At 42.3% G+C, this 24062-nt stretch overlaps 1 protein-coding gene across 1 annotated transcript in view; it reads left to right on the top strand.

The window, feature by feature from the left end:
- The window catches only part of gramd2b (GRAM domain containing 2B), a 339132-nt gene that overhangs the window by 291146 nt on the left and 23924 nt on the right, over nt 1-24062 (top strand). The gene's annotated exons all lie outside the window — the stretch shown is intronic.

The raw sequence follows: 24062 nt of genomic DNA on the forward strand, positions 1-24062 counted from the left end.
TATTGTACAGTTACACATGTCTTCATCTTGCTTTTATTGGCCACGTTAAATCTTTCAACTTGTGAGGAAGATGCCTGTGACCTTCTCATTTTCCATTTGTCAATATTAAAATGATAGTCAATCAATAATCAACTCTGTCTTGTAAATAAGAAGTCTTAGCATGAACATTACTCAAATGGTGAAAATTGAGAGCAATAACAATCTTACACCATTTTATATATTTACTATACAGAACACTATAGGATGTTTGCTGTACAGAGTTGATTAAGAGCCTATACAGTAATAGCAATGCCTTTATCTCCTATATAATATTAACCAGTCCACCTGGACTTATTTTGTTTTTTTAGCTGTAAAAGTGTCATACAGTCTGCTATGAGTATGTGCTTTTGTCCCTTTTTTCAGGACAACTTCTTCTTTCAACATCTGGCAGTTTTTCTCTACTGTGTGATATAAGTGTTATAACAGGGTGTGATAACAGAAAAACACAAAAAACTTAATTGAATTTTTAGTGGTTTTTACTCAATAAGGCACTGAGAATATACATGGATAAAATAATTTTAATGTACAAAATGAACTTTGAACTATAATACACTAGAAACAACAATTATGTCAATTTTGAACCAGTAGTTGTTTGTTTTAGGTCTCATTTTTCCTAAGTGGGTCCAGGCGTTTTTGGCCCTGCTGGTAACTTACTGCAAACAGCCTGTCCATCTGTAAGCAGAGACCTACATTGCACTGCTGACATTTCCATTGAATGTTTCTTTTGTAGACAGTGTAGGCTATGCTTTCTCCATCTCTCTAGTGCAAGTAGGGACAGGAAAACAGCTGGCAAAGACTTGTAGTGTTGTTGATGGCTGTTCTTCAGAAGACATCCTAAAAGTAAAAAAGATCAGATCAGATTCATCTCAAAGAAAATACTTGATCAGCAGTAGAATAAGAAAAAAAAGTAATAAACATGACAGCAGTGTCCACAATAAAGATAAAAGTAAGACACCTTCAGTAAAATAAACAAAACTATTGTTTGAAACTAGCAGGATAGGACCAATGGAGTCAACTCACTCCAATTTCCATGCAGGTACCACCACAGCAACTTCATGTGCCATCAAAACTGTGTGATTTATGCAGATTTATGCAAATTTATGCACATTTGCTCATGTTAACAAAGAATTTCAAAAAACTTGTAATACATTTTTTGTTTGTCTTAATGTAAGTAATCAACTCAGTAATTTTCATGGAGATATCTAAAGGTTAAAAATTTTACCCTATTCATGTGAAAAAAACGTTTTATATGCGTAAATGCGATATGTTTGGGTGTTGTTCTAAACTTTCCCCTAATGGGATTCTTCGGGCCTTTTTTTCCCTCACTCAGGACATGCTGAGGATACAAAATCAGTTGAGTTTGCTTCTGTTGCAATTTGTTTAACCTTTTCTCATAAAATGACTGGACTAACACTGCTGGTTGATAAGTTTCGTTTTTTTCCACCACTAGCATGCATGTGCTCTCTCTCTCTCTCTCTCTCTCTCTCTCTCTCTCTCTCTCTCTCTCTCTCTCTCTGTGTGAGTGAGTGAACAGAAAGAGCGCTATGCGGAGATGATTTAACGGAACGATATTGCGTTGATGGAAAAAAAAAATCAGAGTCAATTTGTGGCTTGGTCTTGATTCTGTGGCGCTGCACCACATTGGTCTACGTATGGAAAACAATAGGTGTGTGTTTGAGTAAAATGAACGTTTGTGTTTCATTCTATAAACTACTGATAACAATTTCTCCCAAAAATTACAACTGGTCAAAATAACAAAAAAAGATGCAGTGTTTTCAGACCTCAAATAATGCAAAGAAAACAAGTTGATATTCATTTTTAAACAGACCACTAATGTTTTAATTTAGGAAGAGTTCAGATTAATATCGATAGAAATTTCAATTTTAATCCTGCAGCAGCAGTGATTGATTATTTACTGATGCATAATAGTTCTAAGATGTTCTATTAAAATAAAGTCAATAATGACATGTTTTGTGTTCTCTTTGTATTTGGAAAAGTATCAAAGAACATGTTGGTACCAATACCGGTACCAACATGTTTGTAGTTCTGCTTGAATTTCTTCTCAAAATTGCATCAGATTGATGCTTTCAAATATGAAATATTAAATTTTTTCTTCCTGGGGTCTCCCCGGACCTCCCCTAGAGGGGTCGTATCCTTCTCACCTTTTTCACCCATGGCCTGTTTTCATGTCTGATTATTGATGATCAGAGTTGATATTGATCTGGTGGTAGTTCTGTGGTTCGGCCTCCAGGTGGCAGCAGAGTAAAGAGATTCATCCTGAACAGAGACACTTCATGGACTGTTACAGAGACGAGCATCACTGTGATCCTGTAAATATAAGAATCTAACTCATTAAGTGATGATTTATTTCCCACTGTTGGGGAACAATGTTTTTTTGTTTGTTGTTTTTTCAAATAAAGTTTTATTTTTGCTTAAGTTTTTGTTTTTAATCTATTTAACTTTAGGTTAACTTTAGGTTACATAGCTCTCACTTGTCAACCGTGGTTGAATTTACTGAATTTGAATTGTCACCTATTTAATACCCAGCATATTTATGTGTCATTTATTTTATTTTATAAGTAATCCTAAAAAGAGTTATCGTAGTTTAGATGTTTGTTTGTTTTTTATCCTAGTGGGATACATTTTATATAGTATAAATACTATATGGACAGTGTGACTGTTGTTGGGGATTTGCATAGGAGTTTGGTGATTGATAATAATTATTAAGCATTAATAATCAATAAGCAGGTCAACTAATTTATTAATTATTGAGTTTAATTGATAAATTAATAAAGTTAGGATTAGCGGTATTGACTAATAATTACTAGAAAAAAAGAATAGTTGTATTATTAATTAAAGTGAATTAATTAATAATAACTGCGGGGCACCACCCTGAAATCAGGGATCAATGACCAAACAATCAGTCTCGATTATAGAAATCTCTTATAGAATAGAATAATCAATTAAATATGAAGGCGTAAAGTCGAGCACAGACCCTGATAACCAGCTTTAGCGTCACAATAGAATGTACACAAACAACCACAGAACAACTACTTGAGTTCAAGGACATTTATTACTAAAATCATCTAATAGTACACACTCAAGTTCAGGTAATTCAAAGGAATAAACAGTTCAGCAAACATACACTCTCAATGGCTTAGAATGAGCGTATGATGTGTGTGTGTGTGTGTGTGTGTGTGTGTATATAGGCTGTGTGTGTGTGTGTGTGTGTGTGTGTGTGTGTGTGTGTGTGTGTGTGTGTGTGTGTAGCCTAAGAGGGGGAGGAGAGACGTCGAGTGACGTCAGAGGGCGTCGAGTGACGTCGGATGGCGTCACGGACGGCGCGCTCGTTCGAGTGAGACAATGGACACGATGTGGCTGTTTCCACGTGTTCCTCAGGTCCACACACAATGATCACAGTCACGTCGCTCACACTGATCACTCTGATACGAACTCTCGTGTTGGGACGCGTGTTTGGGGCGGAGTCCCTTATGGCGGCCCGTTGTGTTACATAGGCAGGTATATGTGTGTGGGTGTGTGTGTGGGTGCGCGGCTGCGCACGTGTGTGTGAGTTAGTAGAGAGGAAAAAGGAGAGAGAGAAGAGGGAGAACGGCGGCTAAAAGGGGGCGATCGGTTATATTAGTCAGGGCTGAACCCAATCGGTATCCAACTACCACAGTGAGAATAAAAGAGCTGCACTCTGATATCTTCACTGGTCTTCTGACGCGGATACGGAGAATTGCGTTCAGCACGTGACTAAGACCTAGTTAATATAACTAGTAAACATCGATCGACCACTCTAGTTAATACAACTAGTAAACATACAGCAAAACACAATCAACATAACAGGACGCGGAGGTCCTAATAAAATCACGCTTAATTCTAGTCGCTGCCCAGACAAAAGCTCTCTTACTGAAGCGTGCTTCCCAGTGCTGATGAGGTCCGTCGACCTGATGGCCTGGGGCTGCTGTAGCGTCCCACAGCGGGATAAAACTGGTCGTCCTCTGGAAGGGTGGCAGAAAGGAGGGCCAGCTGAGTTAACTCTGTATCGGCGGGATCCTCGGCGGAGTCCGGCGTCGGCGCGTGAAGAAAGGCGTTCTTCACTTCTGCGGCAGATGTAGGAGGGAGAAAGCGGCGGGTTGCGCGGCGGTCTCCACAGGATCCAGGTGTTTCAGATGAAACTTGAGGCAGTTTACTTGTCCAGCAAGCTCAGAACTGCGGCCTAGGTATATTGAGTCCAAACGTTTGGTGCGCCCCCTTTAGTAACTGGTCGCGTGAAGCCGGAGCTCCTTGCAGCACTTCGTTACCTGGGAAAAAGCATGGGGCTGCGCGTCGCCGCAGCATTTAAACCTTCGGTGACGTCACGGGGTTCCCTGGGGTTTCCCCCAGGTACTGACCAATGGGAGGCCAGAGTTTGAACGTCTGGGTGGAATCATACCTAGGTGTGATTTAACGGGCGTTGTCTGCTGTCGCGCATTCCTTGTCCCCTGCTGGTTTTATGGCCCTTTGTTTGAGAACATGTGGGTTGAGGTCCCAACATCCCCCCTTTGGTCCGAAGAGTGGGTTAGAGTCCAGTCTTTGGAGCAACAGAAGGGCTGAATAATCCGCATGTTTCCTGCGGAGAAAGTCTTTAACAGTCCAACAGTTCAAACAGTTCATGTAGCACTGGTTAAGAGGCTAGTGTCTGGGCATTTATGCAGAGGCACGTCTGGGCAGGACGTCTTAACTACTAGCAACTCTTAGCAACTATGTTATCACATGTTACAACACATCATCACCTCTATCATGTAATAACATAGAAGAAAACAAAACGAAAGCAAAACACATCTAAGAATTGAAAAAGAGGAAAAGAGAACATTTGTTAATAAAAGGGGTTAGTAGGCCTCTCTTTCACCCCTTGGGGTGAATTGGCCAGTGGTGTGTTTGACGTGTTGTTGAGTGTCTCTTTTCCCAGAACCCGACATTCAAAACCAATTTCAGTTTATAGCTGTTCAATAACTGGTAAGCTTAAATAAACTCCTGTTCTGAACATTGTGGATAGACTGAAATTGGTATAGCACTGCCAAGGTTATCTACTAGGTGTACTTGGGAGGGCTGTACAGTCGTGGTAGTGGCAGCGCCTAAGAATCTGCTCTACCGTGGTCCGCGGGACCAAGTAGGGCGGGATTCTGCCTGCACTAAGACTCTTGCATCAAATCTGACTACGCGTACGTAGGTTATATCCTCTACCCCCCTTTTCCCCAGCTCACAAAGTAGACTTTATTAACCAGCAGGGAAGAGTTCCTGGCTTAGTTATGCTGGCAGGGGTTCTGTGTTTGACCCCCTCAAAGGGTCAGATACCACCTGACAAAGTGGCTTTATCTTACGCATTACTTCGGTTAAGCATGCATGTAGAAGGTTTGTCAGTTCCGACACCTGGCGGTCACTCCCTTGGTGACCTTGGTTCCTCCGGTCATACTTACCTTCTCGCGTAGCGTTCTTGTTGTATCCTCCCCTCTGCGGGGGGAAGTTACGCTGGGCTGATTTACCTGGCTGATCTCTTCTGTGGTTTCGCCAACCACCCTGGCGGCCGTCCGAGGCTGCTTGCCTGGCGGCTCTGTTCTGAGGGATTTCGCTGCCCTCAAGTGTCAAGTCGGTGTCTTCTGTCACCTGTATCCCCAGGACCCTGGCTTCGGGTTGGAGACCTGGGGGTTTCCAACCCGTCTCCTGACGCAATTCCCACACCATCTGTGCATGTTTGCGGATTTCTTTCATGGGGGGATTGTGGGTCCTGTACATTAGTGAGACATCATACCTAACCAGATCGTGGAGATTGCGGACGAATAGAGATTTGAAAGCCTGGTCTTCTTCTAACCCTGGTGCGTGGCGGCCTCGGAAAAAGGCTACCTGCAAGCGTCGGTAGTATTCCCTCGGAGGTTCTGTCTTCTTTTGGGTGACTGCGTAGGCACCCATGGCGGCAGCGGTGGGATCATTGTAGAGGGAGTACTCTTCCCTCAGAGCTCGACAAAGAGCTGAATAAGTGTCCCTGGTTGCCGGAGGGAGAGATTCCATGAACACATGGACGCTTCTGGATGTGGTTTTCCAGATAAGCTTAAGTTTCTCTCGTGTGGAGGGGCGAGGAAGATCAAGCAAGCAGCGTTCAACCTCCCGGAGGTAGTCATCAACACTAGCCTCGGGGTCCCCTGGGTCGAAGCGCTCAATATCCCCAGCAAGGGATTCAAGTTGACGAGTCCTTAAACCTCGTTCATTGGAGAAGCCGTAGTCTGAGTCCTCTGAGGTGAGGTCACGGTCGTCTCTATACCGTCGAGAAGGAACGACTTGATGGTGGTAAGGATCACGAGGATCAAAGGCACCAGCACCCTGGTGGGTCGGAGGATGATACTCTCTCCATTGCGACGAAGTGACTGGATCGTCAAAGCGCAAGAAAGTACGATTGCGTGCAGACGGGGGGGCACTGCTGTATGGGGGGACTCCTGGGTCCCCATAAAAGGATGTCGATGGCGGTTGGTAGCTCACCATGGCTCTCGCGTTGCCTGAAGCTGTGTATCCCTGGGGGTTACTGTATTGGTAGTCTCCAGGGTACGGCTCTGGCAACCTAGTGGGCCCAAATGTCCTTTGACTCGCGGCTGTGGGGTAGTTTGGAGAGAATGGTTCCCAGGGCTGGGGGCCCTCCCACCGTTGTGTGTCTGACGCGGTTTGCCTGCCTGACCAGGCTGGCTCAAGTGTCGGCTGGAGGTCACGTCCCTGCCCACGGGTCAGACTGGACCTTTGATCATGAGCCTGAACGTCTGAGTCGTACCCACGTGGGTACTCTGCCGGCTCCGTGGCAGATCTCTCAGGGGCGTAAGCTTGTGAGCTTACTGGCGGTTCAGGGTCTGAATCTGGTGCACAACTTACCTGTACAATTTCGTTCTCTTTGTCCTGGACCTCCTGTTCCAGGCGGGACTTCTCACTTCGCAAATAGGCGAGTTCTTCTTGGGCTTCTCGTGCCTGAACTTCGGCTTTGCGCTGATAAAGCAGGGCAATTTGACCCAAAATGTCTGGGATGGTGCGCTGCGGCTTCCCAGTAGGATCATTAACATAGCTAATAAGTTCCTCAAGCTTTTCTTCGCACGTGTCGAGGCGGTAGCTATTCAGTCTCTCTCTGTCATCTATGGAGAGACGGATGAGTCCAGCGACCGCATCCTGCAGGGCTGCGTCGCATTGACTTTGGGGAGCTTCTGCTCCTTGTGCGCGGTGACCCTGGTTACTCATTGCGCAGTGAGGGTTTACACCTGTGGGTCAACTGTGTTGGCGAAAGAAGAAAAAAAAAAAAGAGAAAAAAAAAAAAGCCAACAAAAACGTTATGTTGTAAGCTGTTGCTGATGCACAGGTGAGAGTAAACCTGTGACTTACAAACCTATAGGTTTCTACTAATTGCTCACAATTACAACCCTTAAATGTAATTGGTGGTTTAGCACCTCAGTGAGCAATAGTCGTGTTACCGGGTTAATTTCCCCCACAGTTGGATAACTTCCAACTGTTAGTAAGTGCTATTCATAAATACAATCTACTACTCCTTATCACACACTGTGACTGTTCACCAATTACCACTAGTTTTACTTGGCAGTACTATGACACATCCACTCTAGAGGGTGGGCGCTGAAGAATGCTGTTAAAGCAGATTCAGCTGTACAGTTCAGTGTTATTTGTGTACAAAATTTGTGACGAAAGAAGCTTTGCTGGTTTATCAAGGCCTCACACGGGGCGTCATTTATGTTGGGGATTTGCATAGGAGTTTGGTGATTGATAATAATTATTAAGCATTAATAATCAATAAGCAGGTCAACTAATTTATTAATTATTGAGTTTAATTGATAAATTAATAAAGTTAGGATTAGCGGTATTGACTAATAATTACTAGAAAAAAAGAATAGTTGTATTATTAATTAAAGTGAATTAATTAATAATAACTGCGGGGCACCACCCTGAAATCAGGGATCAATGACCAAACAATCAGTCTCGATTATAGAAATCTCTTATAGAATAGAATAATCAATTAAATATGAAGGCGTAAAGTCGAGCACAGACCCTGATAACCAGCTTTAGCGTCACAATAGAATGTACACAAACAACCACAGAACAACTACTTGAGTTCAAGGACATTTATTACTAAAATCATCTAATAGTACACACTCAAGTTCAGGTAATTCAAAGGAATAAACAGTTCAGCAAACATACACTCTCAATGGCTTAGAATGAGCGTATGATGTGTGTGTGTGTGTGTGTGTGTGTGTATATAGGCTGTGTGTGTGTGTGTGTGTGTGTGTGTGTGTGTGTGTGTGTGTGTGTGTGTGTGTGTGTGTGTAGCCTAAGAGGGGGAGGAGAGACGTCGAGTGACGTCAGAGGGCGTCGAGTGACGTCGGATGGCGTCACGGACGGCGCGCTCGTTCGAGTGAGACAATGGACACGATGTGGCTGTTTCCACGTGTTCCTCAGGTCCACACACAATGATCACAGTCACGTCGCTCACACTGATCACTCTGATACGAACTCTCGTGTTGGGACGCGTGTTTGGGGCGGAGTCCCTTATGGCGGCCCGTTGTGTTACATAGGCAGGTATATGTGTGTGGGTGTGTGTGTGGGTGCGCGGCTGCGCACGTGTGTGTGAGTTAGTAGAGAGGAAAAAGGAGAGAGAGAAGAGGGAGAACGGCGGCTAAAAGGGGGCGATCGGTTATATTAGTCAGGGCTGAACCCAATCGGTATCCAACTACCACAGTGAGAATAAAAGAGCTGCACTCTGATATCTTCACTGGTCTTCTGACGCGGATACGGAGAATTGCGTTCAGCACGTGACTAAGACCTAGTTAATATAACTAGTAAACATCGATCGACCACTCTAGTTAATACAACTAGTAAACATACAGCAAAACACAATCAACATAACAGGACGCGGAGGTCCTAATAAAATCACGCTTAATTCTAGTCGCTGCCCAGACAAAAGCTCTCTTACTGAAGCGTGCTTCCCAGTGCTGATGAGGTCCGTCGACCTGATGGCCTGGGGCTGCTGTAGCGTCCCACAGCGGGATAAAACTGGTCGTCCTCTGGAAGGGTGGCAGAAAGGAGGGCCAGCTGAGTTAACTCTGTATCGGCGGGATCCTCGGCGGAGTCCGGCGTCGGCGCGTGAAGAAAGGCGTTCTTCACTTCTGCGGCAGATGTAGGAGGGAGAAAGCGGCGGGTTGCGCGGCGGTCTCCACAGGATCCAGGTGTTTCAGATGAAACTTGAGGCAGTTTACTTGTCCAGCAAGCTCAGAACTGCGGCCTAGGTATATTGAGTCCAAACGTTTGGTGCGCCCCCTTTAGTAACTGGTCGCGTGAAGCCGGAGCTCCTTGCAGCACTTCGTTACCTGGGAAAAAGCATGGGGCTGCGCGTCGCCGCAGCATTTAAACCTTCGGTGACGTCACGGGGTTCCCTGGGGTTTCCCCCAGGTACTGACCAATGGGAGGCCAGAGTTTGAACGTCTGGGTGGAATCATACCTAGGTGTGATTTAACGGGCGTTGTCTGCTGTCGCGCATTCCTTGTCCCCTGCTGGTTTTATGGCCCTTTGTTTGAGAACATGTGGGTTGAGGTCCCAACACTGTGATGGTAGTCCAGGGGTTAAGCACTTAGCTGAATACTGCTTTTTACACCATCCCGGCTCCGGGTTGTTCCCTCGAGTCACAGGGCACATCTGAATGCGAGCAAAATTTTTGTGTGCAAGAAGGAATAATGTGAGCACAGGCATGTGATTTTTGAGTTGAAGCACATCATTTGCAGACATTTAAGGGTGAGCACAAAATGTGAACATGAGAAAAAATCTGAGCACAGGAAGGAGCTGTGTCACTGAAAAGGGATGAAATCATGCTCTCAAAAATCTATGCACTTGATTAAAGATAGGATAGTTATTCCATACCCATTCAAGTTCATTTTAATTTTGCGTTTCTGTGGATGGGAGCGTCTCTGCCACAGTCAGGACACTCTCCTTCTACTCCTCTTAACCAGACGGGATTGACAGCTCATCACTCCTCCCACTTCTCCAGGTAAAACATCTCAGACTGGTGCTGCATTCAGGTTTTGTTGGGAAAATTCAAGTTTGTTTACAGTCAGTAATTTATAGACAACTTGCTGTGGAGGCGATAACATCATTTTACTCTGTGTTTTCCTGCAGGTACAACAGCTCCGTGGTGATGATCAGACGTCTCTATCAAACTCTATCACACAGCCATCAATAAATACACCTGCTCTACAAGCTGAGAAACAACCTTTACAGTAATCAATGAGTCAATCACATTTTACTCAAAAATGAGAGAAAGCCTGGAAGCTATGAACAAAAAATATATTTAAAGTATAAATTAATAATACATTCAATTTGGTGATAAAATTGTTATTTTTGTCTAGTTTGTGTATTTCCACATTTCTGCCATAAATATAGCCTATCTTAAATTCTAAGTTTCACAGAACTACTTGTGTATTTTAAATGATTTCATTCATGGAGCACACGAGCAGCTGCAAGACAGGAAATGTTTTCTTGAGTGTACCTCAGTGCACCTATAATGGTAACTATATATGGTCAACTATGGACATTTTTATTTCTGACTTTCAACATGACACATGTAGTGATGATCAGATCTTCAAGTGGTGGGAATTAATCATTGAATACGTTGAAGTTCAGACCTTGGACTCATCTCTTCATTGAAGAATCAACCACTTCTGAAAAGCATCATTACACTCCTCTAATCTTATATCACTGGACCTTTGAACATATGAGCTCTCCCACTCCCTTTTTATTTATTTATTAGCCTACAGGTATCGGGACAATAACTGCAAAGAGTTCAGGATGAAAGTGGAGTGACAACGCAGCAACAAATTTAGCTGTGAATGAAATGTGGCTAAAACTTTGAAAAAAAATCAAGGAAATTTTAATTGATCAGAAGCAATTATTGGACATCAAAAGGTGATCATCGATCATTCGCAGGTGAGTGTCCAGATTCACTTTTAATTTGAAACCAGCTCTCTTGTCATTTTTAGTACTTGGAGGAATATTGGGTGTTCCTCAATACACCTAAAATATCAATATGACAACTGTTTTATTTCATGTTGTAGTGATGATCCCGTTGCTAAGTGCTTGAATATTTCTGGTAATATGTAAACTGTAGAAAAAAAGAACTAATAATAATAATAATAATAATGTAAAAAAGAGTAATATGTCTGGGATTTTGTTACATAGTCTCATTGTGGTGGCTGTCTTTCAGAATGTCAAATAATCGCGCTGTAGGAACAGTACCGGTATTTAATATTACGTGAATGAAAATGAGATGAAATTCCATTTTAAAAAGTATTTAAAGTGAAATTAAATTAATATAGCCTAGTAGAAAAACTACACTCTCAAACTAGTGCAGCAGCACATTATGTCACATATTATCCTGACTAAAGAAGCATGAACATCAAATATACAGATTATTAGCAATATACAGTGTACAGAACCCCATCTAATAAAATGTTGAAATATAAACTATGAAATTCACTTATATACAACTGTTCAATTTACATATTATGGCTCTCACACATATTTCAACTGACCTTAGAACAACAATTATGGCCATTTTATATCTGACTCTGTACATGATACATGTTGTAGTGGTGGGGATGAATCATTGAATACTTTGAACTTCAGACCTTGGACTCATGTTTTCATTGAAGAGTCAACCACTTCTGTAAAGCATCATTACACTCCTCTAATCTTCAATCACCTGACCTTTGAACATATGAGCTCTCCCACTCCTTTTTTATTTATTTATTATATAGGTATCGGGACAATAATGGCAAACAGCTCAGGATCAAAATGGAGTGACAGCGTAGTAACAAATTCAGCTCTAAATTAAATGGGACCTTAACGTAAAATTCAAATCGATCAGAAGCAATTATTGGACATCAAAAGTGATTATTGATCATTCACAGGCGAGTGTCCAGTTTTTTTTTAAAAGATACAACATAAGTTACAAGAGAATGTGAAGGAGAGATGCCAAAAACCCTGCAGCTTGTGTAGTGGCATTCTCCAGACTACATAGTATTGTAGGATATGATTACAGTGTTGTATGCATTTTGTAAACCATAAAAAGTTTTACACATGATATAAACAAACATAATTTTACTTAGCACTAATGAAGATGCATTTCCTTAGTTTCCTTACCTTGGACTCAGGTCTGTGTTTTAATCAGCAGATTGAAAAGAGCTAAGCTATAAGCACGTGAAAAGAGAAATGTTTTTAACCTGGACTTAAAAGTGCTTACAGTTGGGGCTGATTTCAGTTCTGCTGGTAGTTTGTTCCACTTGTGAGCAGCATCACAGCTAAATGCTGCTTCACCATGTCTGGTCTGAACTCTGTGCTCCACTATCTGACCTGAGTCAGTAGATCTCAGAGCTCGACTGGGTTTTTACTCTACTAACATGTCATTCATGTATTCTGGACCTAAACCATTCAGTGATTTGTAAACCAGTAGCAGAACTTTAAAATCTATATAATCATAATTGAATTTCAATCAGGACAGACTATTAAGAATGGAATAAGATGGGATGTGGAGCAGGAAGACATTTATTGTAAACAAATGATTTTTATTGTAAACATTTATTGTAAACAAATATAATCATAATTGAATTTCAATCAGGACAGACTATTGAGAATGGAATAAGATGGGATGTGGAGCAGGAAGACATTTATTGTGAACAAATGATTTTTTGGTGCTTAGGCCCCAGGGAGCAGATCAGCTTAAAAGACAGATTGATGTGAAGCCTCTTTCTGAAGAGGACTTTCCCCGGGCCGGACATTGGTGGTGGTAGGGACGAGAGAGAGAGAGAGAGCACTTTTAAACATGACAGCTGAAAGCTGATTGGAGAAGGAGAGAAGGTGGCGGATTGTGATTGGATGAGGACAAATGCTGAGGGGTGGATCAAGAGAGATGAAATAGATTCAGTGAGCATGCTTGGAGAGCTGTTATCATGACAAAGTTTTAATGAGCGATGAATCTGAGAATTTCAGAGCAAAGCAGGAAAGAGCCAGAATGGAGGAGTACACAAGAGTTTGTTACCAACTGCCTAAAGCTAAAAAGGAGGCTATGCAAAGTACAGTGTTGTATCGAGCAATGTCATCATGGAATGCACTGCCAGAACACATTAATAAAGAAAAAACAAAACTAGGCTTTAGATAATTAACACTATTGAAATGTCACCTAACAGCCCAGAGGTAGAAAGGGCACATGTTAGACACACGAAGAGGGCATAAGTGTACACATATACAGTAAATACAATACATACTCACAGATGTTGATGATTAAGATTGTTGTTACTGTTTTTTTTTTGTTTTGTTTTTGATGAGTTGATGAATTAGATTATTATTTCTGTTTCATTTTATTCTTACCTGATTTCACTTTATTGTTGTTATTATCATTAGTGTAAGCTTTTTTCTATTATTATTATTTGTATTTTTATTTTAACTTTTCTTCACATTTTATGTGATTTTACGGTGGACCCCAGGAAGATTAGTGGCTGCTGTGCAGCTGCTAATGGGGATCCAATTAAAATAAACAAATAAACACAGACACCGAGGTTTTTATCTATTATACTGTAGTGCTCCACTGGGGTACAATATCACATTAAAAGCCCCTGAAATGAGCACAATAGGTCCCCTTTAATCTTGGCTCATTTGTCACTTTTACCAAAGGAAAATAAATTGTAAAGGCACTAAAAGATGTTCCGTAAATTGTTTGACTATTGTGTTATTAATGTGTAAAAAAAACAAAAAAAAAAACGGATTGAGTGTGACAGAAGCTAAACTCTATTCTCTCTTCCCTCCAGGTGAATTAGTCCTGATTTCCTCAGAGCTCACAATGGCAGCTGCAGCACCAGGTGAGTCAGTGAAGCATCATATGTTGTTACAATGAATCTCCCCTTAGATATTATCTTTTTGGGGTAATGGTATGAGCCATGTTACTGTAATTCACTCATTAATTTACTCTTTTAAATGATTCAATCCAATTAAGAAAGTCATAGTAGAGAAGAAGCTGTGTTGGATTCTCAGTAGTGACGTGCAGTGCCTTTGCCTTCCTCAAAAACCTTATATGTTCTGGGAAGGAAAATAATAACCATTTCAAACAAGACATTGGAGCACTCTGTGCTATAATTTTAAAGTAAAGGAAAATACATTTGGTTGAATTCAGAAGTTGCAGCCCTGATCTTAATATAACTGCCGTATTTAAGGCATCTATTTGTTTGATGAGTTACTTCAAAAATATTTATTCATCTGGCATATTTAATATCAATACCCACAACAACACACAAACTTAATCCTGGACAGTTGTGAATCACTTTTCCACAGTCAATGACAGTGATCAATGTCGCCAGTCAATAGTTTTGTTTTATAACTAGATGATACCTGGCTCTGCTAAAGGACACATATAAACAAACTGCCTTGTTCTCAGAACTGCAGAAGTTCAGCACACAACTTTGGTTGCATTCAGGCAGGCACAGTAGGCACAAGTTGTTGCTATTATTTAGACTAGATCTCAGTCAATGTTAAACTTTCTACTGGGTTCTTGTTGATGATAAAAGACACATTCATTTCCCACAGTTAATAAGTTAATATATTGATCTTTTAATGTGAGAAACACAAGCATGGGATCATTTAGAATCATAAGTATTGATATTTCAAGATCAATTTGCACGGCACTAATACTCAACTAAGTTTGGATTAAGTAGTCAATAATGTAAGTATGATTTACAATGATAAATCATAGTTTTTAGTCCAATGACACTCAGTTGTTTTAGATTTTAGTGATAATATTGTTGATGTCAGTGATTGCATGGAAAAATAAAGAATGAGTCAATGACTCTTTTTTTCTGTGTCCTTAAAGATGAAGATGCACCTCTGAAGCGCAAAAACAGCTTGGAATGGCTGCCACCAGACAGTGAGTCAAACTGAAATGAACCAGAGTGTTTTGTATCATTAGAGTACATTTAATTATAAGATTACACAAGGAAATTACACATGTAGTCCTTCAACTGCATTACCTGAATATGCGGCTAAAGCTGTGAGCTATCAGAATCCATTTTGATTACGTTTAATCCTAGACAAAGGCTGTATAATAACACCAATTCCAATTTTGCAACCCAAAGGTTTGGATAAATACTGAAGACAATGCTGAAGTCCACATGGGGACTTGATGTTGCATTAAACTGAGCAGCCTACTAGCAGTGTCACAGAATTTGCATTCAGGTTTATTGCTACAAAACTGTACACACATTGTGCTGCTTCAGAAAACTCACAGTTTTCCTTGAATAATTAAAAAAGAAAATCTTTTCAGTGTCTGAGCTGAGGGTTGTTCTGCTGGGGAACAGCTGGTCTGAGAGGAGTTCAGTGGGGAACTTCATACTGAGAGAGAACAAGTTCAACACTGAAGAAGAACCAGACTGTTTTCAGAGAGTCAGTGGACAGTGGAAGGAGAAAGAAATAGTCCTCATCAACACTCCAGATCTGCTGGATCCAAACATCTCTGAAGACAAACTGACAGAGTTTATAAAGGACTGTGTGAGTCTCTCTGGTCCTGGACCTCATGTTTTCCTGCTGGTTCTACAGCCTCAAGACTTCACTGAGAACCACAAACAGACGCTCTGCAGAGTCCTGAGACTCCTCAGTGATCAATCATTTGATCATTCACTGATACTGATATCAACACCCAGAGAGGAGAGTTCAGGTGAAAACTACATGAACCATCCACCATTAAAACACATGATCAGAATCTGTAGATACAGATACTTGAAGCAGGAGAACATTGAACTTCCAGAGCTGTTAACAAGAATGGGTCAAATTGTGAAGCAAAACAATGGACATTTGAACTGTGATGTTTTTGAAGAAGCATCATCAGGTTCAACATCTGATCAGGAAAACCTGAAACAAGAGGAAGGAACCAGTTTGAACTTGGCTCCTACAACAACCGATGGTAAGTATAGGACAATATTACATTAACTCATTGAGTGCCAACCACGTAATTTCTCGTTTTTCGTTCCCATGCGTTGAGTGCCAAAAACGAGATTTTTCGTTTTTTGCTTTTTTTTAAATTATGAAAATAGACACTTTAATACACATTATATGTAAATTTGGGGACTCTACGACGAGGAGAACTGAAATAGATGACGATCAAAGTCACATGACAGCTCATGATCTGGAAGTTTTTTATCATAACTCAGCTTCTGCAAACGGAGTTCTGCATGTGGATGCAGCAGCTGCTCTGCTCTCCCCTGCGCTGCTGCTCCAGCTGCTCGAGCTGCTCGGAGCAGAAACAGGAAGCTCTCAGCCGACTGTCCCGCCCGGTCTTCATCTGGAGCAACACCGTGTCCTCCCCAAAGTCCTCCCGCGGTAAAAATCTGATGGTCTCTGGGCCAAAGCAGACCGGCATCACCGACCCGTACCACAGAAGGACCGCGACCACCGGCGGGACCGGTGTTTCCAAGCCGCTGTGGCCGACTGACCCTCACGTTCCGCTGCGAGAGGCTGTGCCACGGCACGGTGCGTCTGTGTTATTGTTGTTTAGTGGCGCCCCCCCCGCCCCCGATGGTGGTTTTGTGAATAGAACAACAATTGTTGTATATAGTTATCTTATACGAGCCCTTTGATCCAGAAATGCGAGTGTCAGAAGAGCGACAGGCACAAACAGAGCAGCTTTCATAAAAGACGCTCTATCTCCTTTTCTAGAAAAAAAGGAGGGATTTTGGTGAAACCCAGCCATGTTTAGCTTGACTTTTCTCAGGAACGGAGGCACGTAGAAACAAACGGTTTGTGGCCATTTGAAGCATAAAGTTAAACCTTTCAATTGAGCTACAGTATGTGTTGGTGGCAATAATATAGAATACACTATGGCTCTACATAAAAAGTCAAAAATCGTCTAAATTGCCGGTACACTTGACTAAAACTTTGGAAAGGAGCGTGGCACTCAATGAGTTAAAGCCCCTGAAATGAGCATAATAGGTCTTCTTTAATCTTGGCTTATTTGCGTGTGAATATTCTCATTTGTCCAGGTCATAGTTACGTATCTCGAATAAATAGAATGGAACTGGACTTGGTTATTTGTCTAGGAAGACTGGTCCAACTATCTGGTGTGTGGAGACAGGTATTTAACTTCTTGTGTGGGCGTTCAGAAGACCGATGATGTCGCTGGAACCCTTTGTGCTCCATGTGCCAACGACAGTCGTTTGAGTGACTGTTGTTGGTGGAAAGTTGGCTCATTTGCCACTTTTACCAAAAGAAAAGAAATTGTAAAGGCACTAAAATAAGTTAATTGTAAATTGCCCTATGGCTAAGCCCCGCCCCCTCCACTCACTCGGACAAACAGTCAACATTCGGTGACAGGCGCTATGGCAGCTGTCACAGTAGGAGACATTTCACAGGAGGCAATTGATGATTTTTGGAGACAGAAAGATTAAATATCATCTCGAAGTCACCAAAACTTCACTTAGCTTTACTGCTATGGCTGTCGGTTGCCGCGAAACGCAGATAGTGACGGGCTAATTTCTGTTAGCCTGTCTATGGAGTTTTACATTATACGTTAGCATTAAGCTAGCGGACTTTATGCTTAGTTGTGATACTGGCTAACAGCTAAACATCTCTGACAATATGTTGCCTCAAATACGTTGTTGACTTAACTTAGAACAGATGTAGACGTCCTTGTTAATTTTATCCACGTTTAGTTGGTGTTGTGGTCTACCGCATAACTTTATCCAGAGCAGACACTTCTCTCGGTTGAGATGTGGCTTGGGAAAAGGTAAAAAAAAAAATACACCCCATCGCCCAGCCTCTCGGGATACCAAGTGTCAGAGTTGCATGTACCACATTGACCATTTTAAACTTAAAATGTCAAGAAAAAACATATAAAAACAAATGAAAACTGACTAACTGCAATGCATTTCAATGGACGTGGAAGCAGAGAATGTCCGAGTGCATGGGCTAGCTATGCGCACTGTGATTGGCTCATTGCGTTTGGGGGCGTGGCTTAGCCATAGGTCAATTGTTTGACTATGGTGTTATTAATGTGTAAAAAAAAAAAAAAAAAAAAGGATTTGAGTGTGACAGAAGCTAAACTCTATTCTCTCTTCCCTCCAGGTGAATTAGTCCTGATTTCCTCAGAGCTCACAATGGCAGCTGCAGCACCAGGTGAGTCAGTGAAGCATCATATGTTAATTCCAGTGTTGGATAGTAACGCCGTTACTTTTTTCAGTAACTAATAATTAATAATTTTAATTTTAAAATCAGTAACTCCGTTTCCGTTACCAAACGCTGCGTTACTCCGTTCCTTTCCGTTCCTTTTGGTGAGGTTTTACAGCGGCACACACTTTTTAGCGATCAATAAAGTTTCATTGAATTGAAAGAAAGACAGAGCACTGTGTGACACTGAAAAACAAAGCGCTTAGTGGCCGCCCTCTAGCGTCCCACTCATAGACTGTACTGTAATCTAACACGCTCCATGAAGAGGACTGGACAGGGCAGGGCAGGGCATGATGGCGAGCTAAGGTAACGTAGCTAACGCAGCATCCGAGACCGAGCTGTGTCCCAGTTCAGGCTGCAGCCCCTGAACTGGGACACAGCTCGAGTCACAGCGAGACACACAAGCACCCACTCCACCCGAGCAGCAGCGGTTGGAGCTGCCGTTCGAGTCCAACAGACGGACTCCTGAAACGGTAAACACAGCTGATCACTCTGGGTAAACACAGCTGATCGATCGAAAAAAAAATTACCACTGGAGTGAATTTACTTCCGTCATGAAAACAGCTTCTTGAATATAACTCGGTCAAGACGTATCCTCAAGATTTTTTTGCAGTTCTGTTAGGTCAAGCTGCTGCTGACATCATGCAGCATGATGATGGTAAAATTTTACAGATAAAAACACGTGTTTTTTAATCAGCATCAGTACAGAACTGAAATGACGGTTAGAGGGGAATTCAATCAACCTTTATTTAATAGGAGCACTGGGGAAAAAAAACGTTTTAAAGTAACGAAAAAGTTACTTTATCAGTGTAGGAGCCAATATTATGTTAAAGAAAGTTGAGAGTTTTACTGCAGATTATAGCGTGTTTTATATTAGTTTGGTTGTGTTATCACATTACTGCCTTTTATTGCATAGAGGTAAAATTTACCACAGCACCTGAAGTAGGCGCTGCTCATGCATGCGCATGCGCATTGTTTTGTTTTGAAGAACTTGTGAAAAGTACAAGACGTGGATTAGCAGAGTAATAGGTACAGGGAAAAAAGGTTTTTTGACCGTCAATTTCAGATGTTACTGTTGTGGACCGTTGTGAAAGCCAAGAGAAGCTTGGAATGGTGTGTATTAATGGATACTGGATTCTGCAACGACAAATAAAACAACGAAACTACGACCTGACTCTCCGGTGGTTTGTGAGTAGGCTAATTAAGGAACACAAGACAGTAACATACGAGTCGAGCCAACTGTACCTGCCTACTGCTAATAAATCGAGTGGCTTTGGAATTAAAATCTACGTTTGCCACTACATCAAGTCAAAAAACCTCTGTCTGACATCGACCCGGATCACGCGCGGATCGCGTCGCGGACACGGCCCATCCAGGAATTAGACGGCGCCCGACAGGATTATATTGCGGCGGGGGACAACGCTGTGGGAATAAACAAGGCTCTGATCGGACAGCTGGGCGAAGGTAACCGGGATAAGCCTGATAACCATCCCCGTGTTAAAGCTGAGTGGTTACCTTGTTGTTCCTGTCGCTGGATTTCATCACGTCATTGAAACATTGTAACAAACGGCAATGGCGGAGCCGCAAAGTTGTGACGATGAGGAACGTACATTGATCGAAGACGATGAGGAACGTGCAGTCACCGAAGATGACCACAAGAGGGCAGTCATGCCCACAGAAAAAGGTATTGAGGAGAAACTGCATCAGTATATCACTGCAAGAAGATCCAAATTAAGGCAGTTAACTACAAAATCAAATCAAATAGAACGTTTCATGGAAGATGACAATAACATGACATATATTGAACAAAAGGAAATGAGGAGTTATTACAAGTTATATGAGGAATTCATTGAAGCCAACGAGTCAGTGAAACTTTACCTGAGAGGGGAAGAACGTGAGGATGACCAAACCTACTGGCTTGAGCCCAAAATGTCCACTTGCCTAGACTTCATAAAAAGAGCTGAGAGGTGGATTGATGAAGTAAAACTTCATAAAGACTTGGCTGAGACAAGTGGAAATTACATAACTCCAATGGACAGTGTTTCGAATGTGTCTGCAAAACAAAAATCTGGCAAGTTTTCCAAACATGGCAGTCAAGCAAGTTCATCAGCATCTTCAGCTACTACAATACGCCTGAAAGAGGCAGCAAATAGAGCAGCACTTGTTGCAAAGGCAACAGCATTAAAGGAAAAGCAAGCACTTGTACTGAAAGAAGCTCAGCTACAGATGGACAAAGAACAACTAGAGATTGACACAGAGCTGGCAGCTTCTGCTGCACGACTCAAAATATACGCAGATTACGAATCACCTCAGCATCAGCTTGGTGCCACCGCATCATCATATTCAGTTCAGCAGGACTACAATGATGGTCAAAACAGGCATGATACATCACCACCTAGACAGAAATACAGAGACAGGCCAGTGATGTCAATAAATCCACCAGCAACAAAACCAAAGGTACGTGTTCATCAGAGACCAAGCTCTACACATGCAGCTGATCCACGACAGCACAATGACGACACAACTGAGTTGTACAGAGTGATGAAACGTCAAACTGATATTACAGAGTTGCTTGTAAAAAACCAACGGTTGTCATGCTTACCAAAAAGAGACATTCCTTTCTTCCATGGTGATCCACTTGAATTTAGATCCTTCATAAAGGCATTTGATCATGCTATTGATTCCAGAACAGACAATGATGCAGACAAGCTGTACTTTTTGGAGCAATACACAAGGGGTGAACCACGAGACTTGGTAAAGAGCTGCCAGCATATGCCAGCAAGTCGTGGATATGATCAAGCATTGAGACTCTTGCAAGAACATTACGGAAATGAAGTCAAAATAGCTTCTGCTTTAATGGAAAAGGCATTTAAGTGGCCTAAAATCAAGTCAGAAGACGGCAAAGCACTCAGAGCTTTCTCATTATTTCTTCTGAGCTGTCGCAACACTATGGATGATGTTGAATTCATGGATGAGCTAGACAACCCAACTAATATGAGGGTTGTGGCATCAAAGTTGCCATACAAGCTCATGGAAAAGTGGCGTGCCCAGGCATATGAGATACAGGAGCAGCGTGGAAGAAGAGCCAAGTTCGCTGATCTTGTAAAGTTTGTGGACAAGCAAGCTAAAGTCACCACAGATCCACTGTTTGGCAACCTGCTGGAGGGAACAGCAGATGACAAGAAGGACAAAGGAAAGTTTGACATCAAGCGACGCACAAAACCAGAAGGAAAAAAGGGAAGTAGTTTTGTCATTAATGCTATTCCAGTTAAAATTGAGGAATTTGCTACGCAAAAGACAAAAGCTGAAACGACACGCCCCAACAGTGCCTTCAGTAAACCATGTTTGTTCTGCGAAAGTCATCACACTCTGGAGGAGTGTCAAAAGATAGTAGGCAGTCCACATAAGGAAAAAATCGACTTCCTCAGGAAAGCAGGACTATGCTTTGGATGCTTAACTAAAGGACATGTGAGTAAAGACTGTAAGAAAAGGATGACATGTAGTGTTTGTGCTTTGAAACATCCCACTATGTTACATTTTGCAAAACAAGAGAGTTCCATCACTTCACAAGTAGCCGAGGCAAAAGTGCAGGATGGCGCAGCCACAAGCTCAGCAGCTTCAAGCGTGTCGGTGGCTGCCAGTGTCGAAACAAGTGCATATACTGGGGCTGGGGATGACTGCATTCTCTCAATTGTACCAGTGCAGGTGAAGGCAAAGAAAGGCAGCAAAGTAGTGGAGACCTACGCCTTTATGGATCCAGGTAGCTCTGCAACATTTTGCACAAACACACTTGCCAGACAGTTGAACCTACAAGGCAGACGTACTGAACTGGAGCTGAAAACCATGAGCCCTAAGCATCAAGTGGAAAGCTATCTGCTCACAGATCTGGAAGTCAGTGGGATTGACAGCAACAACTTCATTGACTTACCCAAAGTATATACACAGAAAAGCATCCCGGTGTCAAGAGAAAACATTCCAACACAGGAAGATATAGAAAAATGGTCATATCTTAGCGAGGTCAGAATACCCAGCATTAATGCAGATGTTGGACTTCTCATCGGGAGCAATGTGCACAAAGCATTAGAGCCATGGCATGTGATCAACAGTAAGGGCAATGGGCCATATGCCGTCAGAACTGCTCTTGGATGGACAGTCAATGGTCCACTGAGAGATCACACAAACACTGACTTAGAAAATGGTGGACATTCACAAGCTACAGTAAACCGCATATCAGTGGAGAATGTAGAGCAGCTTTTGTTACAGCAGTACAATCATGATTTTCCAGAACGTCTGTGTGATGAAAAGGTGGAAATGTCACAGGAGGATCAACAGTTTATGAGCTGTGTGACAGACTCTACTTACCACGCTGACGGTCATTATGTCATTGGTCTACCAAAGAAGAAGGCTGCTGTCACAATGCCCAACAATCACAGCGTTGCTGTACAAAGAGCTCTTACACTGAAAAGGAAATTCAAAAGGAATCCTGACTTCCATCAAGAGTACAGCGTCTTCGTGAAGGATATGATTGAAAAGGGTTACGCAGTCAAAGTCCCACAGAACCAGCTAAGCCGCCAGGATGGTAAATTATGGTACGTCCCGCATCACGGCGTTTATCATCCTCAAAAGAGAAAGCTACGTGTGGTCTTTGACTGCGGGGCTGGCTTCCAAGGAACTTCACTGAATAATGAGCTTCTGCAGGGCCCAGATCTTGCGAACTCCCTGGTTGGAGTGTTAACACGCTTCAGGAAGGAGGACGTCGCTATAATGGCAGACATTGAAGCGATGTATTACCAGGTAAAAGTCCCTGAAGAAGACACAGACCTCATGCGCTTCCTATGGTGGCCTGAGGGAAATATTGAACAGGACATGGAGGAATATAAAATGACTGTGCACTTATTTGGCGCTACATCCTCCCCATCATGTGCAAACTATGCCCTAAGAAGGACAGCACAAGACAACTGCATCAAAGCATCACCAGAGGCTGTGGATACTATCCTCAATAACTTCTACATTGATGACTGCTTGCAGTCTGTCAAGTGTGCAGCTCAAGCCATCTCCTTGTACAAAGACCTCAAAGCGCTATGTTCCTCAGGAGGATTCAACTTAACGAAGTGGATAAGCAATAGCAGAGAGTTTTTGGCATTTGTGCCAGAAGGTGAGAGAGCCAAGGAGGTAAGAGCAGTTGATTTGAGTAAAGATGCACTTCCAATCGAAAGAGCGCTTGGAGTTCTGTGGTGCATAGAATCAGACTCATTCAGGTTCAGAATCATAGTACAGGGTAAACCTGTCACAAGAAGAGGAATCCTATCTACAGTGAGTTCCATCTATGATCCTCTAGGGTTTCTGTCCCCGTTCACCCTCCCTGCAAAAACACTGCTGCAGCAGCTGATCAAAGAAAAACTCACCTGGGATGAGCCTGTTCCAGACAAGCTTGCTCAGAAGTGGTTTGCATGGCTAAATGATTTGAAGCAGCTGTCTACATTCACTGTAAGAAGATGTTTAAAGCCTGCAGGATTCGGAGATGTTGTAACAGCCCAACTTCATCATTTCGCAGACGCAAGCGAGAGTGGATACGGGACCGTATCATATCTCAGACTAACAAATAGTAAAGGACGAGTACACTGCACATTCCTGCTAGGAAAATCAAGGGTTGCACCCTTAAAACAAATGACAATTCCACGAATGGAGTTAACAGCAGCAGTAGTAGCCGTGAACATCGACAAAATGCTGAAAAAAGAACTTCAAATGGTACT

Source organism: Trachurus japonicus, chromosome 9 (genome assembly GCF_045865225.1).
Source record: "Trachurus japonicus isolate A0001 chromosome 9, Traja_1.0".
Classification (NCBI taxonomy): Eukaryota; Metazoa; Chordata; class Actinopteri; order Carangiformes; family Carangidae; genus Trachurus; species Trachurus japonicus.